The sequence below is a fragment of the Bombus pascuorum genome, unplaced genomic scaffold, assembly GCF_905332965.1.
Source record: "Bombus pascuorum unplaced genomic scaffold, iyBomPasc1.1, whole genome shotgun sequence".
NCBI classification, from domain to species: Eukaryota; Metazoa; Arthropoda; class Insecta; order Hymenoptera; family Apidae; genus Bombus; species Bombus pascuorum.
The window spans coordinates 44,714-63,108 of record NW_026869777.1 but is presented as its reverse complement, the minus strand read 5'-3'; the positions used below and the strand labels follow the sequence as shown (position 1 = coordinate 63,108).

The following is an 18,395-nucleotide window of genomic DNA, read 5'->3' as shown; positions in this document are numbered from 1 at the left end:
TATTGACGCCAAGCCAAGTAGTACTAAACGATTAGCATCTTGGATCAGAAGAATCCGCAGTAAAAAATCAAGGTATTGCCGAAAACGCAGACGCGATTTACGGATTGAAGCAATGCTGACGTGTGCTCTCTTCAAAGCTGAAAATGAATTACGCATCAAGCAATCATCTAAAGCTTTAAAATTGCAGAAACTTAAAGAAAAATTATTGAAGAAGGAAAATTGTATAAATTACGAACGCTGCGATGATGAAGGCACGTCTCAGCAGAGCAATCCCTGGAAAGAGCCTGATTTGTGTCCTGAATTGAGAAGTTTAGACGATTTCATGTCTAAGCTATCAGAAGTAAAAGTACCAGTACGACGCTGAAGTAGTGGGAAAAATGCAAACCTTCAGGTTATGAAGACCGGCCGACGCCCAAGACGCGTTGAGTGCACTCGTTCCCGTCCGATCACGAAAGTTAAGCAACGCCGGGCACGGATAGTACTAAGATCGGTGACCGCTTGGGAACTCCGCGTGGTGTTGGTTTTTTTCAGAAGGAGATCAGCCCAGTATTTGAACTGTCTAAGAAGATGACGCGAGCAGTAACTGCCCGAAGAGGAAGATACAGCGGGGCATGAAAGGAACAACCCTGATGACTGCCGCCTGGTATTACCGGGGTTGTCTGCCCTCAAAGCAGAGGAAGAAGGAGGAGTGGTTTTTTTAGTGGGTATGGCAACAACATCCGCGCGAGTCCCGCATAACCCAGTGATTCGGGTCACTGGGCATGCGTAACAGCATTTTCCCCTCCTCATGCAAAAAAAAAAAAAGGTTATGAAGACCTGGAAGCTTATGTGACTACTTTTACAAGAGGATAATTTCTCGCAACGTTTTATCCACCAAATGCATAGAGATTTCAACAACAACTATATGCAATCTGGAGCGATTATGGAGCACCGTGTATCACGTCGGTGCTGCAGGAATAGAAATCGCATTACTATTCTGATGTATATAAGGATTTTTTTAATTTACAGCTTCACCGTTTGAGATGACATTTGGACAGACGGAGGGAGGGAGTTGGTGTTGTCAACGATGCTGAAGCGTACTACACGATTGGGGACCCCATGTTCTCTAGTCTCTGCACCTTTCATTGGTTTGGTTTGTAACTGTATCGTGACCGATGCATTCGGGACCTTTACAATTTTTTGTGGTAATACAATTTTGTAGTAATATAATTTTGTAGTAATATAATTTTGTAGTAATATAATTTTGTAGAAGTATAATTTTGTAGTAATATAATTTTGTAGTAATATAATTTTGTAGTAATATAATTTTGTAGTAATATAATTTTGTAGTAATATAATTTTGTAGTAATATAATTTTGTAGTAATATAATTTTGTAGTAATATAATTTTGTAGTAATATAATTTTGTAGTATTAATGAGCGTTCGAAATATATTTGAAGAATGTTTGATTCGATATTTTTTATTTTCAAAAGTATGGCAATTTACACAAAACATTACGTATTTTGTATGTCTTAGCGTTTAAAGAAAATTTGTATTGCATGGTAACTTATAGATTTAATAGTACCGTTTCGAATATTCTCTCCATTATTCTGAACGTCGAGATTTTGTATATATTTCCTTAATGTTAATTAACAGTTTTGTAGACTTTTGAATAAATAAAAAGGAATTGATAAAATTTGGAAAATGTCTACAATTTTCCTGCGATCTTCTAATTCGCCATATTAGTCCTTTTCAGTCCAGCATACTACACATAACAAAATTCTGTCGCAGGCAAGAGATCCGCACATGTGTCCAGGCTGTTGGCCGTCATCGGCGACATTATTTCGCCTGCCTGTGTATGAGATAAGGAGTGACGACAGACGATTGGTAGGGGATAAACAAAGGGGAAAATTGTTTGTTTTTAGCAAATCGTGCATGAAGTTTTCTGACTGACGATGAGTCGCACCATAATCACTTTGTACATAAACGTCTCATCACTCCGTGTTTCCGTATCTTGAACATCCAAGCATCAACTAATTCCAAAATCGTCTGACGCGCGATACACATAGGCTTATTGTGACAAGCTACAGCAAATTATAGCAAGTTTTATTTGGTGAGCTCTAATCTCTTTTGTTCGTTACCTGTGCACATGTGTTTTCTCAGGTCCAGAAAAGTTTTTTCAACGCTTGTACCACCAAGTTGTATGTGAGTTACTCTGGCTTGTCAATATGCCTTGTTCAAAGTTGAGAGCTGGATACTGTCACAGCTCTCTATCTTCCCATGTAATTATGATAATAGGAGCTTTATGAGGTATGGAGTAAATTGAATGCGTCTTTGTTGAATCTAGATGATCCAGAATGGCGAATTGTTACAAGTAGAACAACTAATCAAAGTAATAGACATACACATATATGAAATATGTTTCATATGGATAGGAAATTACTTTGAAATTTGACAAGCATTGCAATAAATATGTTGGTTCGGAAGTAATATTACTAGATACTTATTTTTACAGATTGCAATATTCTCTTCACTAATTCATAGATTGATCTTAGAACAAATGAAGAACTTTACATGTTATTGGATTAACAAATAAAATGTATTGTTCCTCACAAATGGTATGCAGAGGAGTAATGAAAATAAAAGACAGGTGTATATTACAGTTCAAGTGACGCGAGAGACTGAAATACTATTTATACAAATTGCGGATGGATGGATACTGTGAAAAATCTTTCACATACTGATTGTAGGAAAGCAGAGATGGAAAATGAAGCAACGTATTTTAAAATTGAATCCCTAAGTATAGCATGTAGATAATATTTTGAGTGTTGATGGAGGACAAAATTATGCACATTCCTTTTTCAATTCCAAGGAATTGCATCATCGATGAGTCGGTTGTCAAAACATGATGGAAATAGCTCATTGTTAATTGAACAAGTTTGATATAATTACACAACCTAAAGATTTAACTTGAAATTTGTTCGAAGAAATTTACTTTTACTTATACGTGATGTCAAGTGCGGTATTAAGTATCATGCTTTCATAACTATTGTTTTAAATATTTTTGTGTTGAAATATTGTCGTTTCGGTGTCTGTTCTGTACTACAGGAGTACCCGAAATAATTTTACTCGTCGTGTACAGTTAAACAACTACAGGCAGTTGATTCTATTCCTGGAACGCGTTGGATTCGTGTTTACGTGGTACGTTGATTAGAATGATTTAGAGGTGGTTTACTGATGCCAAGCAAGGTAGATATCATTTCCGAACTACCACTGGAGGTTTCGCACTTGTTACTTCGAAAATTGGATCCCTCCTCCCTGCAGAGCGCCGCGCTTGTCTCGCGCAAATGGTTGAACATATGCAGATCCGACAAGTGTCTTCGGCGGACAGCAAGAAATCACATTCGGCGTACGAGAAAGGGGTTCAGGATGGGGTTCCTCGGAACCACAGCCGCTAAAGCTGCCGAACAACAATCAAGGAGTAGAGTACGAGGTGCGAGGAACCTACGACACGAAGTAGGCTTATCCACTGCTCGTACGACGGTCATCATTGGAAGGTTACGTGGTCCTCCGAAAATTTCGATGCGAAATCGTCCTATCGATGTTGAACCGCTAAAATGTATTAGACTGTAATTGATAGTATGTACCTTAATTCGACAGTTTGATTTTGCGAGAACACGAAACTGCCTTGTCCTACGAAAATGATTCAGAACTGTAGCGCAAAGCTTGAAATAAAATGGTGCCATTGAGACGGCAATTTGTTTCAGCCGCGGCAGTTTTCTACAGAAATATCGACAATGTAACTCACATTGACGCTCAGTCGTGTACCGCGTTACACTCTATCTGTGGACTAGAAAGGGTCTTGGCCGCCTTCGTGAGAAAGCCGTACCGTCTTTCGTGTTAACGGTGCACTCGCTCTGACAAGTGGGTTTCAGGACGGGCGGCGAAGTTTCCTTCGAAGAGCTTGCCCACTTCATTACATAAGAGCATCGGGCGATACGAGGACGACGAGAACGTCGGTCGTGCCGCCCTTCAGAAGCTGTACCAGCCTCACCATGCGCTTTATCCGACGAGAGGCTCCCTCCCACTGACACCGTGAAATAAGTGTCGTAGCTTGGGGGCAATTATCCGCGTCCTCTCCGCTCATACCCGTCCGGAGATACCGTCCGTACCAGGCGCTACGTCACGGGAGGCTATCCTCGTCGTCCTGCATCTCCCCGCATGTTTATAGACTGACGGAGCGTCATACTCGATTTTGTGATGGCGTGAACGTTATTCAAATATGTAATAACGTTACCAAACCCACTATAACTATAAATTACTTTCCCACAGAACTTCGACTCATTCTATATCTTGGATAGTTCACAAGTACGTATGCGCGAGATATATATTTCATTATAGAAGCCCTGAATCAAGTATTGAATTTAAGAGGTAATGGTTTGTAGCCTTAAGTACTGAAACTTATTCTATAATGGGAGCAACTGCCACAAATAGGAATCTAATCATTCTAACTAAAGACAAATTCTATCGACGAAATATTTAGTATGTAATTATAATATAAATTATACAATCATATAGTATAGTTTAATGTCATCATTAATTTCTATATTCATACAATACCGCATATCATTTGCAAATGTATATTTTATACCAAGTAGTTTATACACTCGGAAGACAAACTTATTAATTCCATCTTCCGATATTACCTGTACTTATATAGAAATATAATACTAAATACTAAAATATATCATAAGTATTTCATATTTGAAACAACAGTAAACCGAACGGAATTAATCTGTTTGACTTCTATGCGGCTCAAGTCACGTATCAATATATGTACATTATTCTGTAGTTTTAATATTTTAAGCGTGCATTGTGCACAGGACAATTGTCTTCAATAAATTTTGCAAATCTGTTTATAGTAAGTGAGGGATCATTAGGCCAAAGAAAAATAAGGCGACTTTTAAAAGATGCAATGAAACTTGCTTCTGCTGAACATGGACTATGAAGGTCGAACATCTTCCCGTTTATTTTGCAATTAAATACATACTCGCCTTCCGCATTCTGGCCTGTGTGCCTGCTGGATCAGGCTGGCAAGCTGTTGGAGAGGATTGTGGCTGCCCGACTCGAGTCACATCTGTATCGACGTGCTCCGTCGATCGAAATATCTGATACTAGTTCCCCTTAAAACGCAACGAACTGAATCCATAATTAATGCGCTCATTGAACACTATATTTACATATTTTCGGCACCAAAAACGATCCTAACAGACCAGGGACAAAATTTTGTTAGCGATTTAATGACGAAATTTGAAGAAGCTTTTAAAATCAAACACATCAAAACAACTTCATTTCACCCACAGAGTAACGGATCTCTCGAAAGAACGCATGCCTCAGTTAAAGATTTAATTCGTACTGCATTACACGACAATGACAAAGAATGGGACGAAGTACTTAATTTCATTTGTTTAGGGTACAACACCGCGAAACATGAAGGAACAGGATTCTCTCCCTTTGAATTGACCTTTGGGCGAAAAGCTAACTTACCTTCCGCAATATCCAAATTCCCCACACTTACCTATGATGATATGTACTCACTTTGGCAAAAACAACTGAATAAATATTGGGAAACAGCTCACAAAACGCTTATTCAGAATAAGCAACGATACAAGCGAGACCAAGAAAGAAAGATTGTTAAAACTCAGACCGTGTTTAGAAAAGGAGACTTTGTTTTAATTCACAACGACCATAAAAGAGATAAGTTGCACATTGAATGGTTAGGACCTTACAGGATTAACGATGTGAAAACTCCTTATTACATTATTTCTATCGACAATGCTAAGAAAAAGATACATGGTAACCGACCGAAAGCGTACTTTTTTCAGGATAATGCTGACCCTAGCACTAGTAATAATACCCTTAATTAGATGCCTTGAATTCACGGGATAGGAATTACGCTTTGTAAACAAACCCAACCAATTCACGATCGAAAACTACAACATGATTACGCCTCTGAAATTGTTAGCTTCCCGAACACTAACAAATATTGTAAAATTGCTATATTTAAGATTAACGAAATAACTTTTGTACCATTACATGCAGAAAACCAATTCATAATGATCCCTAAAAAAAAGGGGGGGGGGTAAACATATCCTTCGATCTACATTTAAATAATTCCATTCTACTAAGGTCTTAGAGGACCAAGATCAATCTAACCAGGGGGGTATGTCACGACCGGCTCACTTTAAAATCGGAGATAAAGATGTGGCGGCACTCGGCGACAATGTATATCGCTGAAGTGCCTAATGAACCATCAACATCCCAACGGTCCTTCCACCGAAGGCTCTAGAAGAAAGAGCGCGTGGCAACGGCCGCGGACGCCTGGCAAATGCGTGGACGGTGGGGATGTTGAGGGATAACAAAAGAAAGCGATCGGATCCGATCGAAAGTAAAAAATCATAAGAGCTTCAGTCTTAAAAGGTCACGCTTAGAGCTCGGAAGTAGATTGTAAAACCAAGTGTTAGAAGAAAAATAAAGTTTCTTTTTTTTATTCTTTTTTGTTGTTCTTTTGCATAATTTTACGTGACACTAGCAACGTTACCCTGAGACTGAAACAACTGCCTAAACCAACGTCGGACGTGTACCGCTTATGGTCTTTCCTCGACGCATTCCTTTGTATATGCGCTTTCGAAGACCTTAGGCGGTTGAGAAACCGAAGACCAGATGTAGAGTTTTCTCAGAAGTGACGATCACTTCAACACTAATTAATTTTAAAATGATACTTAATTATCGATAGATAGTGCATTTTATGTTTATAAACGTGAAAAAAACAATTTTCGTTTCACCGAACTATGGTTATCCCACAATATATGTATCATTAATATATTATAAGGAACTATTCGAATATACGTACAAAATCGTTTTTATGCGTATTTTTACATACAACTTTTATTTACTTTAAATTATTCCAAATTTGAGGATAAAATTATGCAGACTATATACACAGAAGAAAGGGGATTAATTTTACCATATACTTCATTTGAAAGAAAGTTGCGTGAACTTCTCATGACGTAAAGTGTAAAAATTTAATAGAATGTAGATACAGTTTTCTATTATCGTTACAGATAAGAAATTTGTTAAACACTGATAAAGTTAAAGCCATTAATAGTGGTTGCAGCAAAGATTTGTTATTAATTCAAGATGAATAGGTTTCAAACAAAAAATTCCAGTTACTACTTATAGATTTGATTTTATAAAAAAAACAAGAAATTAAAAATTTTATAAAAAAGTTTATTCGCATTAAAAATATTATATTTTATCGCATATCAGAATTTTAGATCTTACGTTTAAAATAGTTTTTTTTTACCTTTTTTTTGCTTGTAAAGTTATTACATTAATAAAAATGTCAGGATCGGGTTAACTGAATTGATCGTGTAGTAAAATATCGATCCAAATATCTTGGAATCATTAAAAAAAATGCTTTTTTTATTGTGAAAAAATGGTACTTTATTACCGTTAATCATTTAACTGTAATATTGGCTATAATATTTAACAATAATATTTCTAGTACATCAACATTAATATACGTTCTAAATAATATGTGAAGAAATTTGAGGTTAGGTTGGAAGATATCTACACCGGAAATGACGCCTGCAAAATGGCGCACGTGATTGGTTAGAAATTAACCGCAGAACATCTTCATACGATATTGATTATTTCCTGTAAATGAGGAATTTTAATATAATGTACAAAGTATATAAGATTTTGCATTAAAATTGTCGCAAATATTTTTAAAAATTAATTGGATTGTAGTATTTTTCAAAAATCATAATAATGTAAGATTCTATATGGAATTACTTTCTATCGTTCGCGCATAAGACCAGTACGTAACGACAAGCTTGAGGGTATATAAAGCCACCATCAGACGCGCAACGTAGGCATTTGTCGAGTCGTCTGCAAGCGGAGAGGATCTTATTTTGCTCGACAGTTTCAAACATTTTGTGTGTTGTGTGAACCTGTTCTATCTTGTTCTACAACAATCACGAGCCATATACAGGTTAGTGTACTTATTATTATAATTTATTCATTAATTAGGTGAAATAGTTTAGGAAACAATAAGAAAACGTGAATATCGTAACATCGACACTGTGTTAACCTCGAAAAAGAGGACATTTGCATTCCTGCAAATTAAGAAAATTACGAAGCCGTCGTCATGGCAAAGTCTAAGAAGAGAGTTTGTGATATTGACGCCAAGCCAAGTAGTACTAAACGATTAGCATCTTGGATCAGAAGAATCCGCAGTAAAAAATCAAGGTATTGCCGAAATCGCAGACGCGATTTACGGATTGAAGCAATGCTGACGTGTGCTCTCTTCAAAGCTGAAAATGAATTACGCATCAAGCAATCATCTAAAGCTTTAAAATTGCAGAAACTTAAAGAAAAATTATTGAAGAAGGAAAATTGTATAAATTACGAACGCTGCGATGATGAAGGCACGTCTCAGCAGAGCAATCCCTGGAAAGAGCCTGATTTGTGTCCTGAATTGAGAAGTTTAGACGATTTCATGTCTAAGCTATCAGAAGTAAAAGTACCAGTACGACGCTGAAGTAGTGGGAAAAATGCAAACCTTCAGGTTATGAAGACCGGCCGACGTCCAAGACGCGTTGAGTGCACTCGTTCCCGTCCGATCACGAAAGTTAAGCAACGCCGGGCACGGATAGTACTAAGATCGGTGACCGCTTGGGAACTCCGCGTGGTGTTGGTTTTTTTCAGAAGGAGATCAGCCCAGTATTTGAACAGTCTAAGAAGATGACGCGAGCAGTAACTGCCCGAAGAGGAAGATACAGCGGGGCATGAAAGGAACAACCCTGATGACTGCCGCCTGGTATTACCGGGGTTGTCTGCCCTCAAAGCAGAGGAAGAAGGAGGAGTGGTTTTTTTAGTGGGTATGGCAACAACATCCGCGCGAGTCCCGCATAACCCAGTGATTCGGGTCACTGGGCATGCGTAACAGCATTTTCCCCTCCTCATGCAAAAAAAAAAAAGGTTATGAAGACCTGGAAGCTTATGTGACTACTTTTACAAGAGGATAATTTCTCGCAACGTTTTATCCACCAAATGCATAGAGATTTCAACAACAACTATATGCAATCTGGAGCGATTATGGAGCACCGTGTATCACGTCGGTGCTGCAGGAATAGAAATCGCATTACTATTCTGATGTATATAAGGATTTTTTTAATTTACAGCTTCACCGTTTGAGATGACATTTGGACAGACGGAGGGAGGGAGTTGGTGTTGTCAACGATGCTGAAGCGTACTACACGATTGGGGACCCCATGTTCTCTAGTCTCTGCACCTTTCATTGGTTTGGTTTGTAACTGTATCGTGACCGATGCATTCGGGACCTTTACAATTTTTTGTGGTAATACAATTTTGTAGTAATATAATTTTGTAGTAATATAATTTTGTAGTAATATAATTTTGTAGAAGTATAATTTTGTAGTAATATAATTTTGTAGTAATATAATTTTGTAGTAATATAATTTTGTAGTAATATAATTTTGTAGTAATATAATTTTGTAGTAATATAATTTTGTAGTAATATAATTTTGTAGTAATATAATTTTGTAGTAATATAATTTTGTAGTATTAATGAGCGTTCGAAATATATTTGAAGAATGTTTGATTCGATATTTTTTATTTTCAAAAGTATGGCAATTTACACAAAACATTACGTATTTTGTATGTCTTAGCGTTTAAAGAAAATTTGTATTGCATGGTAACTTATAGATTTAATAGTACCGTTTCGAATATTCTCTCCATTATTCTGAACGTCGAGATTTTGTATATATTTCCTTAATGTTAATTAACAGTTTTGTAGACTTTTGAATAAATAAAAAGGAATTGATAAAATTTGGAAAATGTCTACAATTTTCCTGCGATCTTCTAATTCGCCATATTAGTCCTTTTCAGTCCAGCATACTACACATAACAAAATTCTGTCGCAGGCAAGAGATCCGCACATGTGTCCAGGCTGTTGGCCGTCATCGGCGACATTATTTCGCCTGTCTGTGTATGAGATAAGGAGTGACGACAGACGATTGGTAGGGGATAAACAAAGGGGAAAATTGTTTGTTTTTAGCAAATCGTGCATGAAGTTTTCTGACTGACGATGAGTCGCACCATAATCACTTTGTACATAAACGTCTCATCACTCCGTGTTTCCGTATCTTGAACATCCAAGCATCAACTAATTCCAAAATCGTCTGACGCGCGATACACATAGGCTTATTGTGACAAGCTACAGCAAATTATAGCAAGTTTTATTTGGTGAGCTCTAATCTCTTTTGTTCGTTACCTGTGCACATGTGTTTTCTCAGGTCCAGAAAAGTTTTTTCAACGCTTGTACCACCAAGTTGTATGTGAGTTACTCTGGCTTGTCAATATGCCTTGTTCAAAGTTGAGAGCTGGATACTGTCACAGCTCTCTATCTTCCCATGTAATTATGATAATAGGAGCTTTATGAGGTATGGAGTAAATTGAATGCGTCTTTGTTGAATCTAGATGATCCAGAATGGCGAATTGTTACAAGTAGAACAACTAATCAAAGTAATAGACATACACATATATGAAATATGTTTCATATGGATAGGAAATTACTTTGAAATTTGACAAGCATTGCAATAAATATGTTGGTTCGGAAGTAATATTACTAGATACTTATTTTTACAGATTGCAATATTCTCTTCACTAATTCATAGATTGATCTTAGAACAAATGAAGAACTTTACATGTTATTGGATTAACAAATAAAATGTATTGTTCCTCACAAATGGTATGCAGAGGAGTAATGAAAATAAAAGACAGGTGTATATTACAGTTCAAGTGACGCGAGAGACTGAAATACTATTTATACAAATTGCGGATGGATGGATACTGTGAAAAATCTTTCACATACTGATTGTAGGAAAGCAGAGATGGAAAATGAAGCAACGTATTTTAAAATTGAATCCCTAAGTATAGCATGTAGATAATATTTTGAGTGTTGATGGAGGACAAAATTATGCACATTCCTTTTTCAATTCCAAGGAATTGCATCATCGATGAGTCGGTTGTCAAAACATGATGGAAATAGCTCATTGTTAATTGAACAAGTTTGATATAATTACACAACCTAAAGATTTAACTTGAAATTTGTTCGAAGAAATTTACTTTTACTTATACGTGATGTCAAGTGCGGTATTAAGTATCATGCTTTCATAACTATTGTTTTAAATATTTTTGTGTTGAAATATTGTCGTTTCGGTGTCTGTTCTGTACTACAGGAGTACCCGAAATAATTTTACTCGTCGTGTACAGTTAAACAACTACAGGCAGTTGATTCTATTCCTGGAACGCGTTGGATTCGTGTTTACGTGGTACGTTGATTAGAATGATTTAGAGGTGGTTTACTGATGCCAAGCAAGGTAGATATCATTTCCGAACTACCACTGGAGGTTTCGCACTTGTTACTTCGAAAATTGGATCCCTCCTCCCTGCAGAGCGCCGCGCTTGTCTCGCGCAAATGGTTGAACATATGCAGATCCGACAAGTGTCTTCGGCGGACAGCAAGAAATCACATTCGGCGTACGAGAAAGGGGTTCAGGATGGGGTTCCTCGGAACCACAGCCGCTAAAGCTGCCGAACAACAATCAAGGAGTAGAGTACGAGGTGCGAGGAACCTACGACACGAAGTAGGCTTATCCACTGCTCGTACGACGGTCATCATTGGAAGGTTACGTGGTCCTCCGAAAATTTCGATGCGAAATCGTCCTATCGATGTTGAACCGCTAAAATGTATTAGACTGTAATTGATAGTATGTACCTTAATTCGACAGTTTGATTTTGCGAGAACACGAAACTGCCTTGTCCTACGAAAATGATTCAGAACTGTAGCGCAAAGCTTGAAATAAAATGGTGCCATTGAGACGGCAATTTGTTTCAGCCGCGGCAGTTTTCTACAGAAATATCGACAATGTAACTCACATTGACGCTCAGTCGTGTACCGCGTTACACTCTATCTGTGGACTAGAAAGGGTCTTGGCCGCCTTCGTGAGAAAGCCGTACCGTCTTTCGTGTTAACGGTGCACTCGCTCTGACAAGTGGGTTTCAGGACGGGCGGCGAAGTTTCCTTCGAAGAGCTTGCCCACTTCATTACATAAGAGCATCGGGCGATACGAGGACGACGAGAACGTCGGTCGTGCCGCCCTTCAGAAGCTGTACCAGCCTCACCATGCGCTTTATCCGACGAGAGGCTCCCTCCCACTGACACCGTGAAATAAGTGTCGTAGCTTGGGGGCAATTATCCGCGTCCTCTCCGCTCATACCCGTCCGGAGATACCGTCCGTACCAGGCGCTACGTCACGGGAGGCTATCCTCGTCGTCCTGCATCTCCCCGCATGTTTATAGACTGACGGAGCGTCATACTCGATTTTGTGATGGCGTGAACGTTATTCAAATATGTAATAACGTTACCAAACCCACTATAACTATAAATTACTTTCCCACAGAACTTCGACTCATTCTATATCTTGGATAGTTCACAAGTACGTATGCGCGAGATATATATTTCATTATAGAAGCCCTGAATCAAGTATTGAATTTAAGAGGTAATGGTTTGTAGCCTTAAGTACTGAAACTTATTCTATAATGGGAGCAACTGCCACAAATAGGAATCTAATCATTCTAACTAAAGACAAATTCTATCGACGAAATATTTAGTATGTAATTATAATATAAATTATACAATCATATAGTATAGTTTAATGTCATCATTAATTTCTATATTCATACAATACCGCATATCATTTGCAAATGTATATTTTATACCAAGTAGTTTATACACTCGGAAGACAAACTTATTAATTCCATCTTCCGATATTACCTGTACTTATATAGAAATATAATACTAAATACTAAAATATATCATAAGTATTTCATATTTGAAACAACAGTAAACCGAACGGAATTAATCTGTTTGACTTCTATGCGGCTCAAGTCACGTATCAATATATGTACATTATTCTGTAGTTTTAATATTTTAAGCGTGCATTGTGCACAGGACAATTGTCTTCAATAAATTTTGCAAATCTGTTTATAGTAAGTGAGGGATCATTAGGCCAAAGAAAAATAAGGCGACTTTTAAAAGATGCAATGAAACTTGCTTCTGCTGAACATGGACTATGAAGGTCGAACATCTTCCCGTTTATTTTGCAATTAAATACATACTCGCCTTCCGCATTCTGGCCTGTGTGCCTGCTGGATCAGGCTGGCAAGCTGTTGGAGAGGATTGTGGCTGCCCGACTCGAGTCACATCTGTATCGACGTGCTCCGTCGATCGAAATATCTGATACTAGTTCCCCTTAAAACGCAACGAACTGAATCCATAATTAATGCGCTCATTGAACACTATATTTACATATTTTCGGCACCAAAAACGATCCTAACAGACCAGGGACAAAATTTTGTTAGCGATTTAATGACGAAATTTGAAGAAGCTTTTAAAATCAAACACATCAAAACAACTTCATTTCACCCACAGAGTAACGGATCTCTCGAAAGAACGCATGCCTCAGTTAAAGATTTAATTCGTACTGCATTACACGACAATGACAAAGAATGGGACGAAGTACTTAATTTCATTTGTTTAGGGTACAACACCGCGAAACATGAAGGAACAGGATTCTCTCCCTTTGAATTGACCTTTGGGCGAAAAGCTAACTTACCTTCCGCAATATCCAAATTCCCCACACTTACCTATGATGATATGTACTCACTTTGGCAAAAACAACTGAATAAATATTGGGAAACAGCTCACAAAACGCTTATTCAGAATAAGCAACGATACAAGCGAGACCAAGAAAGAAAGATTGTTAAAACTCAGACCGTGTTTAGAAAAGGAGACTTTGTTTTAATTCACAACGACCATAAAAGAGATAAGTTGCACATTGAATGGTTAGGACCTTACAGGATTAACGATGTGAAAACTCCTTATTACATTATTTCTATCGACAATGCTAAGAAAAAGATACATGGTAACCGACCGAAAGCGTACTTTTTTCAGGATAATGCTGACCCTAGCACTAGTAATAATACCCTTAATTAGATGCCTTGAATTCACGGGATAGGAATTACGCTTTGTAAACAAACCCAACCAATTCACGATCGAAAACTACAACATGATTACGCCTCTGAAATTGTTAGCTTCCCGAACACTAACAAATATTGTAAAATTGCTATATTTAAGATTAACGAAATAACTTTTGTACCATTACATGCAGAAAACCAATTCATAATGATCCCTAAAAAAAAGGGGGGGGTAAACATATCCTTCGATCTACATTTAAATAATTCCATTCTACTAAGATCTTAGAGGACCAAGATCAATCTAACCAGGGGGGTATGTCACGACCGGCTCACTTTAAAATCGGAGATAAAGATGTGGCGGCACTCGGCGACAATGTATATCGCTGAAGTGCCTAATGAACCATCAACATCCCAACGGTCCTTCCACCGAAGGCTCTAGAAGAAAGAGCGCGTGGCAACGGCCGCGGACGCCTGGCAAATGCGTGGACGGTGGGGATGTTGAGGGATAACAAAAGAAAGCGATCGGATCCGATCGAAAGTAAAAAATCATAAGAGCTTCAGTCTTAAAAGGTCACGCTTAGAGCTCGGAAGTAGATTGTAAAACCAAGTGTTAGAAGAAAAATAAAGTTTCTTTTTTTTATTCTTTTTTGTTGTTCTTTTGCATAATTTTACGTGACACTAGCAACGTTACCCTGAGACTGAAACAACTGCCTAAACCAACGTCGGACGTGTACCGCTTATGGTCTTTCCTCGACGCATTCCTTTGTATATGCGCTTTCGAAGACCTTAGGCGGTTGAGAAACCGAAGACCAGATGTAGAGTTTTCTCAGAAGTGACGATCACTTCAACACTAATTAATTTTAAAATGATACTTAATTATCGATAGATAGTGCATTTTATGTTTATAAACGTGAAAAAAACAATTTTCGTTTCACCGAACTATGGTTATCCCACAATATATGTATCATTAATATATTATAAGGAACTATTCGAATATACGTACAAAATCGTTTTTATGCGTATTTTTACATACAACTTTTATTTACTTTAAATTATTCCAAATTTGAGGATAAAATTATGCAGACTATATACACAGAAGAAAGGGGATTAATTTTACCATATACTTCATTTGAAAGAAAGTTGCGTGAACTTCTCATGACGTAAAGTGTAAAAATTTAATAGAATGTAGATACAGTTTTCTATTATCGTTACAGATAAGAAATTTGTTAAACACTGATAAAGTTAAAGCCATTAATAGTGGTTGCAGCAAAGATTTGTTATTAATTCAAGATGAATAGGTTTCAAACAAAAAATTCCAGTTACTACTTATAGATTTGATTTTATAAAAAAAACAAGAAATTAAAAATTTTATAAAAAAGTTTATTCGCATTAAAAATATTATATTTTATCGCATATCAGAATTTTAGATCTTACGTTTAAAATAGTTTTTTTTTACCTTTTTTTTGCTTGTAAAGTTATTACATTAATAAAAATGTCAGGATCGGGTTAACTGAATTGATCGTGTAGTAAAATATCGATCCAAATATTTTGGAATCATTAAAAAAAATGCTTTTTTTATTGTGAAAAAATGGTACTTTATTACCGTTAATCATTTAACTGTAATATTGGCTATAATATTTAACAATAATATTTCTAGTACATCAACATTAATATACGTTCTAAATAATATGTGAAGAAATTTGAGGTTAGGTTGGAAGATATCTACACCGGAAATGACGCCTGCAAAATGGCGCACGTGATTGGTTAGAAATTAACCGCAGAACATCTTCATACGCTATTGATTATTTCCTGTAAATGAGGAATTTTAATATAATGTACAAAGTATATAAGATTTTGCATTAAAATTGTCGCAAATATTTTTAAAAATTAATTGGATTGTAGTATTTTTCAAAAATCATAATAATGTAAGATTCTATATGGAATTACTTTCTATCGTTCGCGCATAAGACCAGTACGTAACGACAAGCTTGAGGGTATATAAAGCCACCATCAGACGCGCAACGTAGGCATTTGTCGAGTCGTCTGCAAGCGGAGAGGATCTTATTTTGCTCGACAGTTTCAAACATTTTGTGTGTTGTGTGAACCTGTTCTATCTTGTTCTACAACAATCACGAGCCATATACAGGTTAGTGTACTTATTATTATAATTTATTCATTAATTAGGTGAAATAGTTTAGGAAACAATAAGAAAACGTGAATATCGTAACATCGACACTGTGTTAACCTCGAAAAAGAGGACATTTGCATTCCTGCAAATTAAGAAAATTACGAAGCCGTCGTCATGGCAAAGTCTAAGAAGAGAGTTTGTGATATTGACGCCAAGCCAAGTAGTACTAAACGATTAGCATCTTGGATCAGAAGAATCCGCAGTAAAAAATCAAGGTATTGCCGAAATCGCAGACGCGATTTACGGATTGAAGCAATGCTGACGTGTGCTCTCTTCAAAGCTGAAAATGAATTACGCATCAAGCAATCATCTAAAGCTTTAAAATTGCAGAAACTTAAAGAAAAATTATTGAAGAAGGAAAATTGTATAAATTACGAACGCTGCGATGATGAAGGCACGTCTCAGCAGAGCAATCCCTGGAAAGAGCCTGATTTGTGTCCTGAATTGAGAAGTTTAGACGATTTCATGTCTAAGCTATCAGAAGTAAAAGTACCAGTACGACGCTGAAGTAGTGGGAAAAATGCAAACCTTCAGGTTATGAAGACCGGCCGACGCCCAAGACGCGTTGAGTGCACTCGTTCCCGTCCGATCACGAAAGTTAAGCAACGCCGGGCACGGATAGTACTAAGATCGGTGACCGCTTGGGAACTCCGCGTGGTGTTGGTTTTTTTCAGAAGGAGATCAGCCCAGTATTTGAACTGTCTAAGAAGATGACGCGAGCAGTAACTGCCCGAAGAGGAAGATACAGCGGGGCATGAAAGGAACAACCCTGATGACTGCCGCCTGGTATTACCGGGGTTGTCTGCCCTCAAAGCAGAGGAAGAAGGAGGAGTGGTTTTTTTAGTGGGTATGGCAACAACATCCGCGCGAGTCCCACATAACCCAGTGATTCGGGTCACTGGGCATGCGTAACAGCATTTTCCCCTCCTCATGCAAAAAAAAAAAAGGTTATGAAGACCTGGAAGCTTATGTGACTACTTTTACAAGAGGATAATTTCTCGCAACGTTTTATCCACCAAATGCATAGAGATTTCAACAACAACTATATGCAATCTGGAGCGATTATGGAGCACCGTGTATCACGTCGGTGCTGCAGGAATAGAAATCGCATTACTATTCTGATGTATATAAGGATTTTTTTAATTTACAGCTTCACCGTTTGAGATGACATTTGGACAGACGGAGGGAGGGAGTTGGTGTTGTCAACGATGCTGAAGCGTACTACACGATTGGGGACCCCATGTTCTCTAGTCTCTGCACCTTTCATTGGTTTGGTTTGTAACTGTATCGTGACCGATGCATTCGGGACCTTTACAATTTTTTGTGGTAATACAATTTTGTAGTAATATAATTTTGTAGTAATATAATTTTGTAGTAATATAATTTTGTAGAAGTATAATTTTGTAGTAATATAATTTTGTAGTAATATAATTTTGTAGTAATATAATTTTGTAGTAATATAATTTTGTAGTAATATAATTTTGTAGTAATATAATTTTGTAGTAATATAATTTTGTAGTAATATAATTTTGTAGTAATATAATTTTGTAGTAATATAATTTTGTAGTATTAATGAGCGTTCGAAATATATTTGAAGAATGTTTGATTCGATATTTTTTATTTTCAAAAGTATGGCAATTTACACAAAACATTACGTATTTTGTATGTCTTAGCGTTTAAAGAAAATTTGTATTGCATGGTAACTTATAGATTTAATAGTACCGTTTCGAATATTCTCTCCATTATTCTGAACGTCGAGATTTTGTATATATTTCCTTAATGTTAATTAACAGTTTTGTAGACTTTTGAATAAATAAAAAGGAATTGATAAAATTTGGAAAATGTCTACAATTTTCCTGCGATCTTCTAATTCGCCATATTAGTCCTTTTCAGTCCAGCATACTACACATAACAAAATTCTGTCGCAGGCAAGAGATCCGCACATGTGTCCAGGCTGTTGGCCGTCATCGGCGACATTATTTCGCCTGTCTGTGTATGAGATAAGGAGTGACGACAGACGATTGGTAGGGGATAAACAAAGGGGAAAATTGTTTGTTTTTAGCAAATCGTGCATGAAGTTTTCTGACTGACGATGAGTCGC

The 18,395-nt window shown here is 37.1% G+C and overlaps 3 pseudogenes; all 3 read left to right on the top strand.

The window, feature by feature from the left end:
- Positions 1-404: 404 nt before the first annotated feature.
- LOC132915988 (5S ribosomal RNA) lies at positions 405-523 on the top strand (annotated as a pseudogene).
- Positions 524-8,624: 8,101 nt separating this feature from the next.
- Positions 8,625-8,743, top strand: LOC132915989 (5S ribosomal RNA; annotated as a pseudogene).
- Positions 8,744-16,841: 8,098 nt separating this feature from the next.
- On the top strand, positions 16,842-16,960 carry LOC132915987 (5S ribosomal RNA; annotated as a pseudogene).
- Positions 16,961-18,395: the final 1,435 nt, after the last annotated feature.